The sequence below is a fragment of the Canis lupus genome, chromosome 4 (genome assembly GCF_011100685.1).
Source record: "Canis lupus familiaris isolate Mischka breed German Shepherd chromosome 4, alternate assembly UU_Cfam_GSD_1.0, whole genome shotgun sequence".
NCBI lineage: Eukaryota > Metazoa > Chordata > Mammalia > Carnivora > Canidae > Canis > Canis lupus.
The window spans coordinates 48,541,420-48,559,839 of record NC_049225.1 but is presented as its reverse complement, the minus strand read 5'-3'; the positions used below and the strand labels follow the sequence as shown (position 1 = coordinate 48,559,839).

The 18,420-nt window shown below is 40.2% G+C and overlaps 1 long non-coding RNA gene across 1 annotated transcript in view; it reads left to right on the top strand.

Annotated features, from left to right (window-relative positions):
* The first annotated feature begins 252 nt into the window (after positions 1-252).
* LOC111095565 overlaps positions 253-18,420 on the top strand; it is an 86,066-nt gene continuing 67,898 nt past the window's right edge. Inside the window, exon 1 of the long non-coding RNA XR_005358294.1 lies at positions 253-364. This is a non-coding gene — a long non-coding RNA (uncharacterized LOC111095565). The remainder of the gene's footprint in view (positions 365-18,420) is intronic.

The following is an 18,420-nucleotide window of genomic DNA, read 5'->3' as shown; positions in this document are numbered from 1 at the left end:
AGCCACCAACTCCCAACCCTGACTGCAGCAGCACAGACCTGGCGGCTGTGTTGGGCTCCTGTGGGGAGGGGCGTGAGGGCCCTTCCCTTTTGCAGCCAGTAGGCCTGATTTCAACCCTTACTGGAAGCAGTCAAGCATGCATGTGCTAGGTCACAAAGTTCAAATAACTAACTCAGCTTTCAGATTATTACCTAAACAATTACATTCATGAGATTTAAATCTAACACACCCAAATTTAAACTAGAGTATTATGATAAAAGTCTATAGCCTTTGATCAGTCTTGAGGAAGAAAGTCTTATTGTATCTTATTCCTCCACAGAGTAATGATAAGAATTAAATAGAAAGCATTATCCCCATTTTACAGGTAAGAAGGCTGGCTCAGGGGAGTTTCTATCCTGAGTGTGCCTGACACCTTGTTTTATGTCTGTAGATACTCCATTTTAAATACTTGTTCATTGACTGACCCAGTCTCCCTGTAATCAGTGGAGGATAGAAGAAAATACAGGTGTTATTTACTTAATTGTAGGTATAATGTTGTCTCCATTCTTTTTTTTTTTTTTTTAATTTATTATTTATGATAGTAACAGAGGGAGAGAGAGAGAGGCAGAGACACAGGCAGAGGGAGAAGCAGGCTCCATGCACCGGGAGCCCGACGTAGGATTCGATCCGGGGTCTCCAGGATCGCGCCCTGGGCAAAAGGCAGGCGCCAAACCGCGGCGCCACCCAGGGATCCCTGTTGTCTCCATTCTGTCTAGTTCAGCATATTGGAGAGTTTTCCTTTCTCTTTGTCCGGGCACCGAATTCCTGCCATCCCCTTGGATGAAGCCTCCCTGGGAACAGCCTCTGGGATTATCTTGCCACCAGGGATTTGAACAGTGCAGCCAGAGCATGGTGGTGCAAACTAATGGTGTGAAGCCAATAAGCGAGTGGGAAGTAAAAGGTCTTTTTTTCCTCCTTTGCAGGAACTATGCAGGAAGGCAGTGAGGTGGGAAGCCAGGTGTGGACATGGGAGCAAGGGAATCACCAGTGTCATTAGGTCTGACAGTTGTGTGTCCTTGCTACGCAGCTGCTTTCTAAGGACATTTTAACCCCCTCTTGATTTCTTTCTCCCTTTTGTAAGAAAGCTCAGTGCAGAATAAAACGGTCTGATTTGAATAGACGTTTTAATATAAGTCATATTTGTGTTCCTTAAGTGAAAGGTTTTTTTCCCTCACATATTGTCCCCTGGTATAAATGATTTATATTTATGAGAAGTACAATTTTTAGTCCTAACCATTCAAACCTCCTTGGCAAACAGCTGCATTATGCTGTTAAACCACACGAGGGCAGTGGTGTCACATGTAAGAGATGCCTGCCTCCTGCTTTCTGAACAGATGGCACATTTGTTAGACTTCATTGGATGTATTTTTCCTTTATTGAAGCACAGGGGAATTTCACATTTGCAGGTAGAATGGGGGGAAGATAGTTAAAATTTTATACCGTATTTTTATCTCTTTGTTTATGCTGATAAAGGTAGCAAAGGCAGTTGATTTATCCTCCTTTTTGCTGTTTTGAGAGATGGTTGCGCTAACAAGCTGGGGTGGGTGTTCATTACCACCGTGACCCTGCCAGAAGATGTTCTGTTGATTTTGCATTTAATTGGAAATGTCACAAAGATAATACGTAAGCCCATCCTTCTTTCAAACCCTCAACACCCTTAGATATGACAAATCCTGCTGTTGCTTTCAGGAAATTCCTGCGTTTAGTCTTTCTCCACACCTATTAAGTGGGGAGAATCTAGCCAGCTCTCTCTGAAGATGGAACTGTGTGACCTTCCTTAACCCCATGATCATAGGAACTCTGAAGTGTCTCTTTCACAGATAGGTCTAGTGCTGCTGGGTTCCGAACGTCCCCTGGCCCTTACGGATGCAGGAGGTCTTAAGTCAGAGCTAATCCGTTGACTCTTCCTAGGGTGGGATAATGCAGAGGTTGCTGCAGAACCACGGACAGTGCTAGCATCTGTCCTATGGGCATATTTGGTCTGTCATGCCGTATTGGCTCAGACAGTGTTGAGTTTCTAAAAATTGCTAAACTTAAATACAAGGAGTCCCATTAAAGATCCAGGATTCTCGCTTTTCTTAAAACATTGGACAATTGGTAGGACTCGCTTGCACAGTCTCTGGGTGGCCACAACCTTCTTTGTGGCTATATGTAGTCATTACATACCCAGGTCTCCCCTTTGGCTTTCCTGACACTAGCTGATTATAACCATGTTTGCACTGTTTTTGTTACAATAAAAAGGAAAATGAGAATTTAATACCCATGTCAGTCTCAGAATAGCAAAATGAAAGATATAGTGAAGGAGCCACATGTCTCAAGGTAAATGAGCCTGAATGCAGTCTTCTCTGCTGCAGCATTTAGGGAAACTACCTGTTCTGCTAGCACCTTGCATTTTGCACCTGGAAGAGCTGTGTCTTTGAAGGTGGGCAGGCCTGGGGCTGACCTGGGGTAAAGTACCAGAACTTTGTCCATCTTTTTATCCTCATGGTTAAATGGAGACAATCTCAATTAACTCTCACAGCTGCCCTGAAAGGTAATCCCGACCTTATCTGGGTATCTGGCTTAGCACGGTGTGGTTGGCCACCTCCTGGCTTTGTCTTACCTTCCTCTTGGGGGCGGTAAGTTGCAGATTCACTACCTGACCTGGCTGGGGGGAGAAAGGGTAAAGGGAGAAGATGAGCAGGAGAGGAAAGCCCTCTGGATGGGGGATCAGACCCGGATATGGCTGGATGCCCATTCTGGAGCCTCGAGATGGCAGTTGAGCTCCGCGGGGCTCCAGGAGGATTGGAGGAACAGACAGGAAATCCATTCTTGCTCGGCAGATACATCGGCAAAACGCCCAAAGCAAACAGCAGAGGAAGTTTGCTTTAGTGGAGACAAACTCACAACTTTGCTCTTTCAAAGCCTCTGTTTACAAGTCAAAGCCGAGGCTCAGGCGGGCTTTCTATGCACACGCACCTGCGGAGGTCCTGCCTGCGGGCTTATGGTTACCAGAGCAGGGCTGCTGGATGGAGATCTGCTCTCTACCCCTTGGGGAGCCAGGACTGCTCACCCCAAGCCTCCTAGGGTCAAATTTGGAAAGGAGGAGATGAGAGGGGAAAAAAAAGCCCTTAGCACTGATGAATTTTCGAGTGGAGCAAGCATCACTTGTAGGTTACAGAGTGAGGCGAGTGGCAAGAAATTGACAGACGCTGGCCCTAGGTCATTGCAGCCTGAACAAAGGTGCTAAATAAAGCGTGTTGCTGGGAGAATAGAAGCCACAGAAGATAGCTCTAAGGGGGAGGGTTGGTTCTGTTACCTGAATGGTGTCTAATGTTGTAAGTGGATTGGGTGTGCCCCTGAAATAAAATAACCTGTAATAGTGTCTGGAATAAACACGTGTTGGCTAAAGGTGGAGTTGGGTGAATTTAGAAAAACAATATCACAGACCTTCTGTAGCTTTATATTTCAATGAAAAATTTCCGGTGAGAAGGGAAAGCAAAGGTGCTGCTCTCCGCCGATGGAGGCTCTAAGGAGCCAGGGCAACCGTGGAGATTGGGTGAGCCACTGCCTTTCTCGCCCTTGAGGGATGCTGATGAAGATAATCTCAGAGATGATCTGATACCATGATCAAGCCCAAAGGTTCCGGAGGCAGCTATCTCTGGTTTTGAATCTTGGCTGTGATGCCTTTTAGCTGCGCAATGTTGGGCGAATCACATTCCATCTTTAAGCCTTGGTGTCCCGCGCCTAGAGAGGGGTGGAGAGAGATTGAACACCTGGATGCAGGTGGCCTAGGCCTGAAGGGCGGTGCTGACACGCACACGGAAGTGTGTCTTCAGAGCCCTGGCTCTGCCGTAGACACTGACAAGGAGCTAGAAACACAGCCCATCTCCCCACCCGCCTCTGTCCCCCCCAGCATTTCCTCCCAGTTCAGATTTTGAGCTCTTAGACCCACCGCACTCCGTCTTTGCTGCTTATGTTGGGATTCCTCTGAGCAGGAACCTCCCACTTTATGGCCCTTCAGGCTTCTTAGCTCCTTTGTAATCTGGTCCTAATGTCTCAAAGCGAATCTTTGACTCTTCCCAGCTATAATTTCTGGTTAATCTTTGCTCCTCTGCATGCCTTTTTTTTCTCAGGCCATCCCCATTCTGTGTAATAGTCTTCCTCCTCCTGAGAAGGCTCGTTTGGGTGTGGTTCTCTGCCCCAGCATTTCTCTAAACTACTCATTCCTGGAGTGTGCCCTCAGAGGGTCGGTGGCCAAATAAGTTAGGAAGATGGTTGCTTGTTTAAATGGAGTTTGGTGCTAGTGTGCATTATAAATCTCTCAAAAGATGCTCCTGCATGTAGGGTTTCTCAAACTGTTTGCACCTACAGACTTAAAACCTTCTCTCCCTCCTTTCTCTTCTCTTCTTCATGGGACCAGAATGTCATGGTACGTGCTCTGGAGGCTGCATTATGGTTGAGGTTATAGAATTTCTAATGGGGAGGGGGTGGGGAGGACCCTAAGGCCAGACTCTGGGACAAACTATATTCCTAGATGTGGAATAACAAGAGCATCAATCAGCCCTGCTCTTGTTCTGCCGGAACCCACATTTTGCATCTAGAACCGTGCTCTTACCATCTTACCTGGTGACCAAGTTTCCGTATTATAAGACATTCTAGTAAATGCATCCCTGCTTATGGTCTCCTGTCTGTTATCCCAATTCCTGTGGCCTTATTTATTTATTTTTGAGAGAGAGAGAGAGAGAGAGAGAGAGAAAAATATACACAAGGGCAAGGGTGTGGCAGGGTGGGGTAGGGGGCAGATGGAGAGGAAGAGAGAGAGAATCTTAAGCCTCAATGAGGGGCTCTTTCTCACGCCCCTGAGATCATGACCTGAGCCAAAATCAAGTCAAATGCTTAACCAACCCACTAAGCCACTCATGTACTGATTCTCTGTCCCCATCCTATTCTGTCCCCAGACTTGATTCTGTATCACTTGTCCTCCTACACAACGCCCACCCATATCTCTACTTGTTTTCTTTCAATTGGTCTTTCCCTCTGCAACGGTTAGGATACCTTGGTCTTCATTCTAGGTCCTGATCGTGTTCCTTCTCCAATCTTCCTTACTCTTTGTCAAGTTTGATATGATTTAGGTGTTGATGAGTTCAGGCTGTAGGGTCTGATGAACTGACTTCTAATAACTGTAAACTCTTGGGGGAGTATTTAACTTTGGGGCACAGCAAAACCAGCGTAACCCCCTTATTCCATCCTGTTGAGGATTAGATGAGATAGCCCATGTGAAATGCTTCTCATACCACCTGGTGTATAGTAAGAGATCAATAATTATCAGCTATTATATTATCTAAGTCCCAGAGCTTCTTTGATCAATTTAGCCCATGCTGAGCTCTCTCATCTCTTAATACTTTATAATTAGTGTCACAGATGTAGCACTCAGTTTTGTTTGTGACTTATTTATAGCTCCCCACATTAGATTTGGACTTAATTTTTTTAAATGGATAATTTCAAACATACTGTAAGTAGAATAATAGCATCTTTTATAGGATCCTTTTGTACTTGTCACTGGATTGGGTCTTTCGTGATAGTTCTTTTCATTCTGTTCCGATATCTAACATTGCTCCATACACAGGAGATGTTGCCATGGGCTGTGACTGAGAATAAGCCACCCCTGTGTATAAGGCTGTGCTTGAGGATGTCTCTCTAAGGTCTTTCTTGGAGGATGGGACCAGCAAAAAGACCATCTTTTCCTACTTTTTCTAAGGGATGGGGAGATGGAAAATAGCAAGTGATTTCTTAGAGACTATACTTCATTCTCCAAAGGAAAATTATCCCACCTCCCCTTGTCAGTTCTTCAACAGAGCCTGGTGCAAAATAATTTTTGAATTGGCAACTTGCCATTTTTTTCCTAAGTTTTGTCAGAACTGTTTTCTAGTATCAGGTTTGAATCTCAGTTCTCGACCTTTGTGGCTTAAAGCAGTAGACTTGAGAAGACAGATCTCAGAACTAAATCTCCAAAGCTTCCCCCCCCTTCTTTTTTTTTGCACTGGGTGATTGACATCTGGGGACACAGCTTTGTGACTTCTCTCAAGATGTTGAACAAAATAAAGACTATGTGCAGGAGGAAACATGATCCTACATTTATTAATGTGGCGTCAGACAATGTCTCTGGAAACATGTTTTATGCCACATTTCCTCTTGATGGCACTGGAGCCTTAAATATCGGAACAAGTCTGGTCTTTCTCATTCTAAATCCTATTATCTAGGTTAGCTCATCTGTATTCAAAAGATCAATGTTGCATTATTACAAAGATCCTTTCAAGTGTAAAAAGGATGGCACTTCATTACAGAAAGTAAAAGAAACTAATCAAACTTTCTTGGTGAAATCATTGACTTTTTTAAGTAAAGGGCAAATTTAAGAATTTGAAAGTCCGAGATGCGAGAGAACTCTGTGGTTTGGGCTCACTCCGGCATGCATGCATCTGGTTGTAGTGTGTGAGTCTTGGATAATCTAAAGAAGAAAGAAGCTTTCTTAAAAGAGTCTCAGTGCTTGCAGCTATGCTCAGTTCTTCTGAAACTGCGTGGTTGTGTGTCTTGGAAAAAATGAGCTGCTGGTGGGAAGACTCAAAGTCCGTGGTGATCCATGTACAGGCAACACTATATTGACCTGGTTGATAGAAATTGTTAGGAAAACACTGGTAAATATTATATACTCATTGTCTTAACTCTTCTTTTAACAGACAGTTCTTGTTTCTTATTATCACCAGTTGGGTTCTGTGGGTTGTGTATTAGCATGTAGGATGTTTATTAGGGAGTGTTTTTGGGGTCAACACCTTCACCTTCAGGGGAAGGAAGTAAGAGGGGTAGTGGGGGGGATCCACAGTGCATGCCCAAGGATACAGACATAAGGAAGAGGGTCTCTGGAGCAAGAGTGGCCTTTTGGTGCTGTCATTCCTGAGGAGGAGGGAGCCTGCCTTGTAATGTAAACAAACCTTGGACAGGTGCTTGATTTTAGCAAGCCTTTGGTCTTTAGTTGGGGCAATTCCCCAAAGGGAGGTGATAGTTGAGGACTGTTTGCTGGCAGCACTCCCAGCAGCCTGAGTAAAATTCCTTTTATTTCTGAGAGTTGGATTTGGGCAGCACATCACGGTGTCCACCACCCTTAATGAAGGAACGTGTTCATTGACCCTCTTCAATATATCAGAGCTGTGCTAGGTCCTGGGACTTACAGTGATGAATAAAGAACAACCCTCGCGCTAAGGTGTTTCTGACCAGCCTCTTCTGACTTGTTGGTTAGTATGACAGGGCAGATGCATTTCCAAGCACTTTATTTGTATTCACTAATTTCACTTACTAAACCATATGAGACAGCTAGATTTTACAGATGGGGAAACCGAGGCATGTGGTGGTGAAGCTTGGGCAGGCTTTCCCCAGAGATCTGATAGCCTGCTGCTCTACTACTTCCCAAATGTTGCCATTTCTGTGAGATCAAAGCCAGTCTTCATCTTTTTTGAGCTTGTGTCAGAACTAGCTATAACATTTGCTTACTGAAGGATGTTTAGTGTGGCTCTTACCTGATAGCTGCACTGTCCAGTTTTGGTAGCCAGTGGTCACATAAGCCGATTGAGCACTTGAAATGTGGAAAGTCGAAACTGAGATGTTAAGTGTAAAATACACATCAGAATTCAAAGACTTAGATGGAAAAAAGATGTAAAAAATATCATCTGTCCTTTTATACTGATTGCACGTTGAAATGATAGTATTTTTGATATGCCATGTTAAATTAAAAAAAATTGAAAAATTAATTTTGCCTGTTCTCATGTTTTAATGTGGCTACTGTAAAATTTAAAAATTACTTAGTGGCTTGAATTTGTGGCTTGCATTTTGTTTTTACTGAACAGAGTTGTCTTAGAATATCTGAGGTTCTTCCTATGGAGACATTTTTTGCTCTTAAATTTAGAGAAAATCTTATTTGGTCTGGTATTGGGAGCAGGTTCTTTTGATATGCTTCATTTAATTTGTATTTATTAATAGGGATTCTATCCACCAAACAACCACTACTTGCTGGTTGTTTCGTGATTGTTGAAAACTAGTTAGAGGCAGCCTGAGTGAGATGAATTAAAGTTCTATTGTTGTAGGGGAACAAGGTCATCAACTTGAAATTAATCAACGGATTTCAAATCACCAGGAAGGGATATTTTACCCACAGCTTTACAGTTTCAGCATGTAAATTGCTGTTTAGAGGAGAGTCTGTAAAATCAATCCAGCCTTTCTCCCTTCAGAAATTAAAAGCAATTTATTTTTATTTTTGGCAAATCCTGGGAAACACTTGTACGTCCAACTCCTTCACCCTGACACCACCTGTGTTGCATGTTGTTTTGGACTTTTGAGTAGAGAGGTGGGAAATTTAGTTGTCTTGGTGTCCCACGGGATTTGGAGGAGACCCTTCTGATCCCTGTTGGGGAGCCCATCTGTCTCCACCTGATACATTTTACTTCAATGAGTCAGAAACCCCAAAGCTAAATTTGGCCAAAGTAGCACATATCATGTGGACTTCAACCAAAGCCATATAAATCATCCCCAGATCATACCAAACTTGGCCCCTAAACTGGGCACAGATTTTCCAATCTGGTCCTGGAGTTTGCCAGAAGGCAGGAGGACCATAGGGATATGTGGGTTGCAACTGGCTTTTGTCCCAAACTTCTGTGGTTAGTGAAGCTTGTCTTATCTGGGATTGGATATAAACACAGCTCATGGACTCAAAAGATACCAAACTGCCTTGAAGGGTCAAATAGCTGTGTATCCAACCAACAACCTTCTCCCTACCCACTGTGGCCCCGGAAATCAAGAAAGATCCAGAGATGATTTATAAAGAATATATTAAGCATTCCAATTTATTGCTCTCTAGTACTTAATATCAGTATGCTGATGATAACACTAAATGGGGACCCCAAGTGAGTGAACTTTTATGTCTTTCTGAATGGAATTGCAGAGGCTGCCTTATTTGGTAGACTGACTCTTGAAAATAGCAGGTGTATTTTGTTTATCTGATTTCTAGGGAAGTTTTTTTTTTTTTTTTTTAATGGTGAGGAACAATAATGATTAACTCTAATCATTCTTTATTCTTCTTGGTCAACAATTTATTTTCTAGTTTTCATTGACGTGGCACTGTGCTATATAGTATTTGTCTGATTTGGGAAGTAACCTATACTTTGGGGAAGAAGACCTGGGAAAGCAGTAAGCATTTTTGTCTTAGACTCTACTCAGGAGCCCCCAAATAACTGCATTTCTGCATAAAGAGAGGTACTTATCCTCAATTTGTTTTCTGGTTTCTCTAACACAACAAATAGTCATCCCATTTGATAATCAAGTAAGGGCATTCCCGGAAACAAGTGTAGCTGGAGCTTCCAATGAAGCGCCTGTTAAAACAAAGTCACTGGTTTCTTTATGAAGGAGTCTTCAATCTACCCAGGCAATCGGCCAGCTGGGAAAGAGTTTAGGATTTATTGGGTGCATATTTGGGCAATTTACTTAACCTCTCTGTGTCTCACTTTCTTCATTTGTGAAACAATGATAAGACCTTGTCTTATAGAGTGGCATAAAAAATGCTGTAAAATGACTGGCACAGTTTCTGGATTATCAAATGTAGGGAAGAAATGATCAAATGTAGGAGGCAGCAGTGGTAGTGGGGGATTATCTCTTCTAGTCTTAAAGCATTTCCACAAAGTTGTTTTTTTAAATACTGGAAGAGATTTCTAGTAGCATTTGTGCAGTGAACCTCTTACAAATAGAATACATGTATAATTCCTGAGAAACTAGTTTTGTTTAAGCATAGGGTAAATTGGGGTCAAGGCCATGAATTTGATTGCCTCCTGAGTCAGTATTTTCAGAGTTGAAATTGAAAATAGCTAGGCTACTTTTAGTTCAGACTCATACCTGCAAGTCAGTTGTTATATTTCTGAAACACATAGTAGGATCACAGCAACCTGGTCATGCTTCTAGTCTTACATCTTATTTTATGCTCATTTTTAACATACAGCCTAACCAGACATCCCATGTAACCATTTGAACCTGTCCTGAGAAATTGTTTCTGACATTGCAATGATTCTGTTTTTATTCTTGTACCAGACTGATTATTGGGACAGTCTTCTTTCTAGGAACTTTGATGTTTGCCATTTCCCTGTAACATCTGGTCTTGGTCTTAGATCTGTCCTTTGCAGAATAAGGCTGTTCTCTAGCTCACATGCCAAAGTTTCAAATATTTGTGGATAGTTATTATACTTTCTGAAGTAAACCCTTCTCTGGGCCAAATATATATTTTTCCTTTAATCATTCCTCCTGTGGCAGGGCATGGCTGGTGTGAGAGGAACCTCATGTTCTCTACTGTGTAACAAACTTAATGAGTGAATCCCACTTTTTTTATGTTAATACTTGTATATGCTATAGTAATATATAAAACGATTATTATATCTCAATCAGCTGGTTCTTACTTAAATCTCTCAAGTGGTTGCAATCAAATTGTGAGTGGTTCTGGCTTGACTCGGGCTGACCATTGTGGATTCATCACTCACACCACTGGCTCTGATTTGGGAGGATTTGAATGGTTGGGGCCTGGAATAGCTTGAGATTCACTGGGCTTCTGTATCTCCACAAGGCCATTCCCTTAGGCTAGCTTGGGCTTCCTCACAGTATGGTAGCCACAGGGCAAGATGGACACTTGGTAGCTTAGTGCACCAAGATGGAAGCCACAGGGCAGGATGGACACCTGGTAGCTTAGTGCACCAAGTTGGAAGAAGAAGTAGAGACTGCTAGGTGCCTTAAAGTCTGGATCTAAAAACTGCCAGAGAGTCAGCTATGTTCTATTGATCAAAGAAGTCTCAGGGCCTGCTCAGATGAAAGGAGAAGGGACATAGATTTTGCCTCTTATTGGGAGGAGAATCACAAAATTTATGGCCATCTGCCCCTCCACTCTCAGCTCTCCTGGTGCTAATGTCAAATGTCACCTCTTAAAACAGCTACAGTCTTCAAAACAAAACAAAATAATCTAGCATGCAATCAGGTCACAAGATTTTCTTTTTCTTCTTTTGTCTTTTTTTTTTTTTAATTTAAAATTTCCTAATAGCTTTTCCAATAGCTATCAAATGCTATGGGCTTCTAATAAATTCAGCATTCACTAGATTCTTCGAATCTTTATTTCACAAACTATTATCAGGTTTTATATTTGTATAAATTCCTTTTCTCATCAGAAGGTAGAATTTTATTTTTGTTCACGGAAATTTCATCCATTAAATTTGTTGTTTTGAACTGGTTATTGTTCTGGAGGTAGCTACCTTTAAGATGTTTGAAGGGTGTATTCACACTTCAGATGGAGTTTGTGGCCTTTATACATCTTCTTTAAGAAGTGTTTGTTTAAAGGCTTGGCCTATTTAGAAATTGGTTGTTTTCCTATAATTGAGTTGTGTTTCTTATGTATATTCTGACTACCAAGTTCTGTATCTGATACATGTTTTTTGAATATTCTCTCCTAGTATATGTCTTACTCTTTCATTTTTAAAAATATCTTTGAAGGCAAAATTGTCTAATTCTGAAGTCCAATTTATCATTTTTTGTCCTTTTATGACTGGTGTCTTAATATATTCTATCTATCTAAACACTTCTGTCCATGTTGCAGTTGTAGAGATTTTTTCTTATTTTCTTCTAGAAGCTTTATAATTTTAGGTTTTATATATAGGTCTGTGATCTATTTTAAATTGCTATTTTTGCATGATGTGAAGTAGGGAACTGATGTTACTGGATTTAGTTTGCGAACTCTTTAAAAAATTATTTTTACAACTAAGCTCAGGTGAGTTGGCAGTATTTTTTTTTTTCTTCACACACATTCTTTATCTGTCTTTGCGATATGGTTGTTCTAGGCTCACAAATGAATTGGAGAGCTTCCTGCCTTTCTCTATTCTCTGTAATAGTTTGTATGAGATTAGGCTTTGTTCCTTAAAGTTTGGGAGAATTTACCTTTTAAACAGTCTTGGCTTGCTGTTTTTATGTATGTATGTGTATATAGTGATTTAATTTTTAAAATTCTATTATTCTGTTTATATTTTCCATGTCTTCTTTAGTCATATTTAAGATATATTTTCAAAGGGAAATAATTTTATGTTTTAAAAATTATTAACATAAAGGCTTTTTCTTTTTACTGTCTTATTGCTATCAATTGAGAGCTATGACCAAATAACATAAGTTGTCTTCCCGCTTATAAGATATATTGAATGAATAGCATTCTCCGCTGGTGGCATTCCTTGATGACAGCAACTCAAATAATTTCATAAGTAATCCAGGCAAATGCTGCTCTCTTATGGTCCAGCTTAATGGACCATATATGGACCATTATCTTATGGTCCAGGATATAATGCAGAACATGTAGGCTAAACATTGGTTCTCAGAAGAATTACTAGGTTCTTTGCCAAAAAGTGTGAACTCCTAAACTCTGTCACACATCTGCTACCTCTGAATCTCTAAGGATGGGACCCAGGAACTGAGCTTTAATTTTTTTTTTCACTTTTCAAAAAATATTTTGTTTATTTATTTGAGAGAGAGAGTACACAGAGGGAGAGGGAGAAGCTGACATCCCACTGAGCAGAGAGCCTGATGCAGGGCTCCATCACATGGCCCCAAGATCATGACCTGAGCTAAAGGCAGGTGCTTAACTGAGCCACCCAGTGCCTCTTTTTTTTTTTTTTTTTTAACAGAGGGAAGAGAGGGTAGAGGAGGTACAGAGGGGGAGGGAGAGGGAATCCCCAAGCAGACTCTGTGCTGAACTGGGAGCCTGACTTGGGTTAAATCCCACAACCCTGAGATCACCACCAGAGCCTAAACCAAGATTGAATGCTCAACTGACTGAGCCACCCAGGCACCTCTTTTTTTTTTTTTTTTTCACTTTTAACCTATTCATTGAAGTATAATTTACATACCATTCAGTTAATCCAGCAAAAGTGTACATTCCAATGATTTTTTTAGTCTTTTTGTGGTTGCCTTTTATCACCATAATCTAAAGGAAACTGCATTTTTAACAAGGGACTTCCCATGAACTAGTCAGGGCTCTCAAGTTGAGAAACCCTGTTTGACAGGATCAGATGAATTGCAGGTGCTTCACCCAATTTGCTTTGAGCTTTAGTGTTGTTAGATAGGTCTTTGGGCAGGAGGGAGTTCACCGTTGTTCTGTAGATCCCTGGCAATGATAGATTTAACAGTTTTGCTTCCAGTATCCTCAGGTGATCATATGAGCCCATAATGCACTCCAGTTTACTTTGCTGAAGTACAGATTTGAATGCTGATCACTGGGTCACTGGCTGTAAGACTGAGCTCCTCAGCTAATGTGTGATTCTAGTCAAGTCAACTCTCCAGCATCCATATCTTAAAACAGCTTTTATGTGTTTTTACTTGTAAGCACAATGGCTAGTTGTCTCCAGAACTTGTAAAGTATGCTCCAAACAAAGCTCTGAAGGTCAGTACTGGAAAGGGAAGGCCTTAGATGTCTTTCATTCCTAGGCATAAAATAAAAATTTTGGATGCATTTAAAAAGTGTGCATGTTGTGGAGGGATGGGTTGGATAATGACATGTTAAGGCATTTGAACTAACAATATAGGGATTCAGGAAGTCTGAGACATTAGAAATGACAAGGTACTTTACAGAGGATCTTCTCCAGCATTTTTCAAAATATGTAAATCAGCATGTTCCTTGATGTAACATAAAGAATGGGATTTGTGGTTTAAATAACTCACAGCCCCCTTAAAGGTTAATCCAACTTATTTCTGCAAGATGTTTCAGGTCCATTGTATATTGTGAATCTCTACTGGGGTCATGTGTTTTATAGTGGAATTTAAATTTTTCCGAAGAGCATCTCTGCAGGAGTGTTGGCTAGTGTTATTTTTTCAGTTTCAGTATCCAATTTATCTTATTTTGATTGCACAATATTGAGAAAATTATAATTCACAAAGATAAGTAGTTGCAAACGGTGGCAGTTTTTTGAAACAGATTGCTTTGCTGTGTCAAGATACTTGTCAATTAAACTGAGCAAAAAGTGTAAAAGAGGAGCAATAGGACATTTTTGCTTCAATTGTCTATGTTTTATTGTCTGCGCTTAAATTGTGTATGTCTTTTGTTTAAATATGTCTCTTTTTTGATCAGTGCCTGATTTAAAGATATTTTGTACTATGGACTGAGATAGGATCTAAAAGTTATTTTTTTTTTAAATTTTTTACCAATGCTACTTAAATTATATGTAGCCCAGCACTGATTGTTACTGGTCTAGGTCAAGAAAAGAATAGAAATTGGGAATTAGTATTTAGAAATTTGTATAGCAATTTGTCACTGCTATGACATCCAATCAAATGATTAGTGGGTTCCTTTTGTTAATCAGGGTCTGGTCCAGTTGGGTGACATCACACCCATGTGATGAATCACATATAATTCTAGCTACCTATCGTCATCAATCTCCAATGAAATGGATGTTAATAAACAAAGAAACAAACCCAGACTTATCCTTTACCACGGATAGGTTGAGATGTACTGCAGTAGGGGTTAATTAAGCTGTTGGTTGTGTGTAATTAGATATGACATAATATATACATATATATATATATACTTTTAAAAGAAAGCAATCAAGTTCTTGCTATACCCAAAGACATTAATACCATTACACCACTGAAAATGTTTCCAAGCATTTTTATAGGAGAGCTGTGGAATTGTCTCTTTATCTGCTAATTTTAGAGGACAATCACAAAGATAATCACTTAGGAAGTATTTGGTGGCTTAGATATAATTGATAAAAATAGTATGCCAGAGTTGTGAGATTGAGCCCTATGTAAGACTCTGCATTTTGTGAGGAGTCTGCTTGAGATTCTCTTTCTCTCCCACTGTCCCCTCCCCCTTTGTAGACACTCATTCTCTATCAAATAAAAACACATACATAAATAAATGAAAATACTATGCCTGAATGCTTGATTTTCCTTTTCCTTTCTCAAAATTAACTTCTAAGCAAATGCTTAGTAATGGGATCCCATATGAATGGCATTAAAATTTATGGCTTATTTTCTAATTTAACTTTTTTTCATTTAGTGATATAATGAACCTTCCATTTGGTATAATCAACATAAGTTCACCTCATTTTTTTAGCTGGTAGTTGAGTTTTCTGTAGCATAGATATACAGTTGTGGGTTCTCCTACCCTCTCACTGATAGATAGTTAGGCTTACTGGCCAACCCCATTGCCTTTCTAACTACACAGACTAGTCATGTTCTAGAATACTAATGCAGATAAAATGTTTTCACATGCATGCAAATTACCATGTGCTGAAGGGACTAAAGAAAACCAGCTTGGCCCTAAAGGGAAAAAGGCAGCAATTTCAAAGACATTTGAACAACAACTCTAAAATAAAATTAATTAACTTCCCTTTAAACAAACTCTTTTAAGTTTTCATGGCAATTTGTGCTTGTGAAAAACTCTTGGCATGTCTTCTATAGGGAAGATACTTATTCTCTGTAAACCCTAAAGATAGGAGGAAAGAGGGATAACTCCACACAGAAAGGGGAGACTCTGTTAACATTGGACAGAGCCAAAAAATATTTTTGTTGTATGAAATTGTTTGTTAAAAGGCCCTTCAAAGCACTCTGGAATAGCAGCGTTAATTCCATAGTAAAATTTTCCCACAGAATATTACAAAATGAGCTAGCATGAGACAGTCTCTAGTTTATTTTTAGGCACATTGTAATACTCAGTTGTTTGTGGAATGAATGTGGAATGACCAAATGCAGACCCAGAAGCAATGATGTGACTGAGGTCTCGTGGTGGTCCCACCACTGCATGGACCATGAGCCCTGAAGAATGGTTGGCAGCCCACTGCTTCTCTCTGAAGGTCATACAATGAATGCTAAAATTCAGCTAATCCCCACATCTGGAGTGTGGGGAATAGGAAAAGTATTTCAATCAGCCACTTCAACCCCACAGGAGCCAGCAGAAGTTAGGAGAAGCTCCCACTGCAGATGAGACCTTCTAGGGACCATATCTTGGCACAACAATATGAGTTTCTTACAAAATTAAAGGATGAGTGTTAAAAATAATGGATGCTCTTATAAATGATGTCAATTTACAATAGAGATCATTTAAAAAGTAATTACCATACATTTTATTTTTGTTTTAAATTATTTTTAAAATTTATTATTGGAGTATAATTGACATACAATGTTATATTAGTTTCAGGTGCCATGTTTTTAATTGGAGAAATTGCTCTTAAAGAAGTCTGTTGCCACAGAGTAGAGCTTCAGGGTTTGACATACACAGAAAAGGAAAACATAGACCCAGAGACTCCAAAGAATATTTGATTCTACCTCCTTCAAATTGGTTTGGAAAGATGTGGTTTGTGTCATATGATAGATAATGATCTCTTTAAATTATCACCTTGGGGACAATGTAGTATGATATAATAGATCAACTAGAATATCTAGGATCTAGTCCTCATTTTTGCTCTTTAGCTACTGTTATGTTTTTGGGCAAGAAACTTAGGCTGATTAGGCTTCATCATCAGGAAGTTGAGAATAAAAATACCAGTCCTGCTTATTTTGCAAGGCTGTTGCAAGGATGAAATGAAATAAATAAATATGAAGACATTTTATAAACTACTGTTATACAACTATAAAGTCTCATTACTTGCAGAGATTACAATATCCTCAAATTTTAGTGTGTAGATAAGAGTCATTTGCAGTGCTTGCTAAGAATGCAGTTTCGAGAACTTCTATTTCCAGCAATACATAAGGCAACAGAGCCCAAAAAACCCTCCCACTACACAACTCCTAGAAGTGTTGGATAAAGTATATCCAACATCATTATAAATGCATAACTGAGCTTGTGATCAAGAACAGAAAATTTTTAGGGCCAGAAACTGGAAGGAGGAGAAGTGACTCAGAGAGTAATTGGGTGCTAAAGGCACAACAGTCTTGAGGGACAATAAACTATAGTAGTATATTTTAGGCTAGAGGAGGACAGAAGACTAGGTCTGAGGCTCACCCAAGGTGTGGAGTGAGAATTGGGACCTCCTGTCTCTCCATCTCTCCTAAAGAGTATTTTTCCTCATTAAAAAAGCAGACTAAAAAAACAATCTACCATTGACAAAGGAAAGGGACAACGAGTCTAACTCTCCTACTGGTTTACAAAGACCCCAGTCCTGAAACTAACTCTAAGCTCCTGGGTTGGTAGAACCAATGCACAGAGGGCAGAAGCCAAAGTATTTTTCCTTGCAGGTATGTCCCCTCTGCCCAAGGGTCTATGGATTCTAGGAATAAAACCCACTCTAACATCAGCTCCATTTCCCAAATCCCTGTGTAATTAAGACCTAGCAGATGTATCTTGCAAGAAGTTGCTGTGGCCAAGTTCAAAAAGGGTGTTGCCTGTGTTCTCCTCTAGGATTTTGATGGATTCTTGTCTCACATTTAGATCTTTCATCCATTTTGAGTTTATCTTTGTGTATGGTGTAAGAGAGTGGTCTAGTTTCACTCTTCTGCACGTGGCTGTCCAATTTTCCCAGCACCATTTATTGAAGAGACTGTCCTTTTTCCAGTGGATAGTCTTTCCTGCTTTGTCGAATATTAGTTGCCAATAGAGTTGAGGGGCCATTTCTGGATTCTCTATTCTGTTCCATTGATCTATGTGTCTGTTTCTGTGTCAGTGCCATACTGTCTTGATAATCACAGCTTTGTAATACAGCTTGAAATCTGGCATTGTGATGTCCCTGGCTCTGGTTTTCTTTTTAAATATTCCCCTGGCTATTTGGGACCTTTTCTGATTCCACACAAATTTTAAGATTATTTGTTCCAACTCTGTGAAGAAAGTCCATGGTATGTTGATAGGGATTGTATTGAATGTGTAAATTGCCCTGGGTAGCATTGACATTTTCACAATATTTATTCTCCCAATCCATGAGCACAGAACGTTTTTCCATCTCTTTGTGTCTTCCTCAATTTCTTTCAGAAGTGTTCTGTGGTTCGTAGGGTTTAGATCCTTTACCTCTTTGGTCAGCTTTGTTTATTCCTAGGTATCTTATGCTTTTTGGGTCAATCCCATTTACAGTTGCACCCCAATTTGGTGCAATTAATTTATCTTTCTTCAGTCTCATTGTTAGTGCATAGAAATGCCACTGATTTCTAGGCATTGATTTTTGTATCCTGCTATATGCGGAATTGCTGTATGAGTTCTAGCAATCTTGGGGTGGAGTTTTTTGGGTTTTCTATGTATTGTATCATGTGATCTGCAAAGAGGGAGAGTTTGACTTCTGCAAAAATGAACTATTGGGACTTAATCAAGTTAAAAAGCTTCTGCACAGCAAAAGAAACAGTCAACAAAAGTAAAGACAACCTACA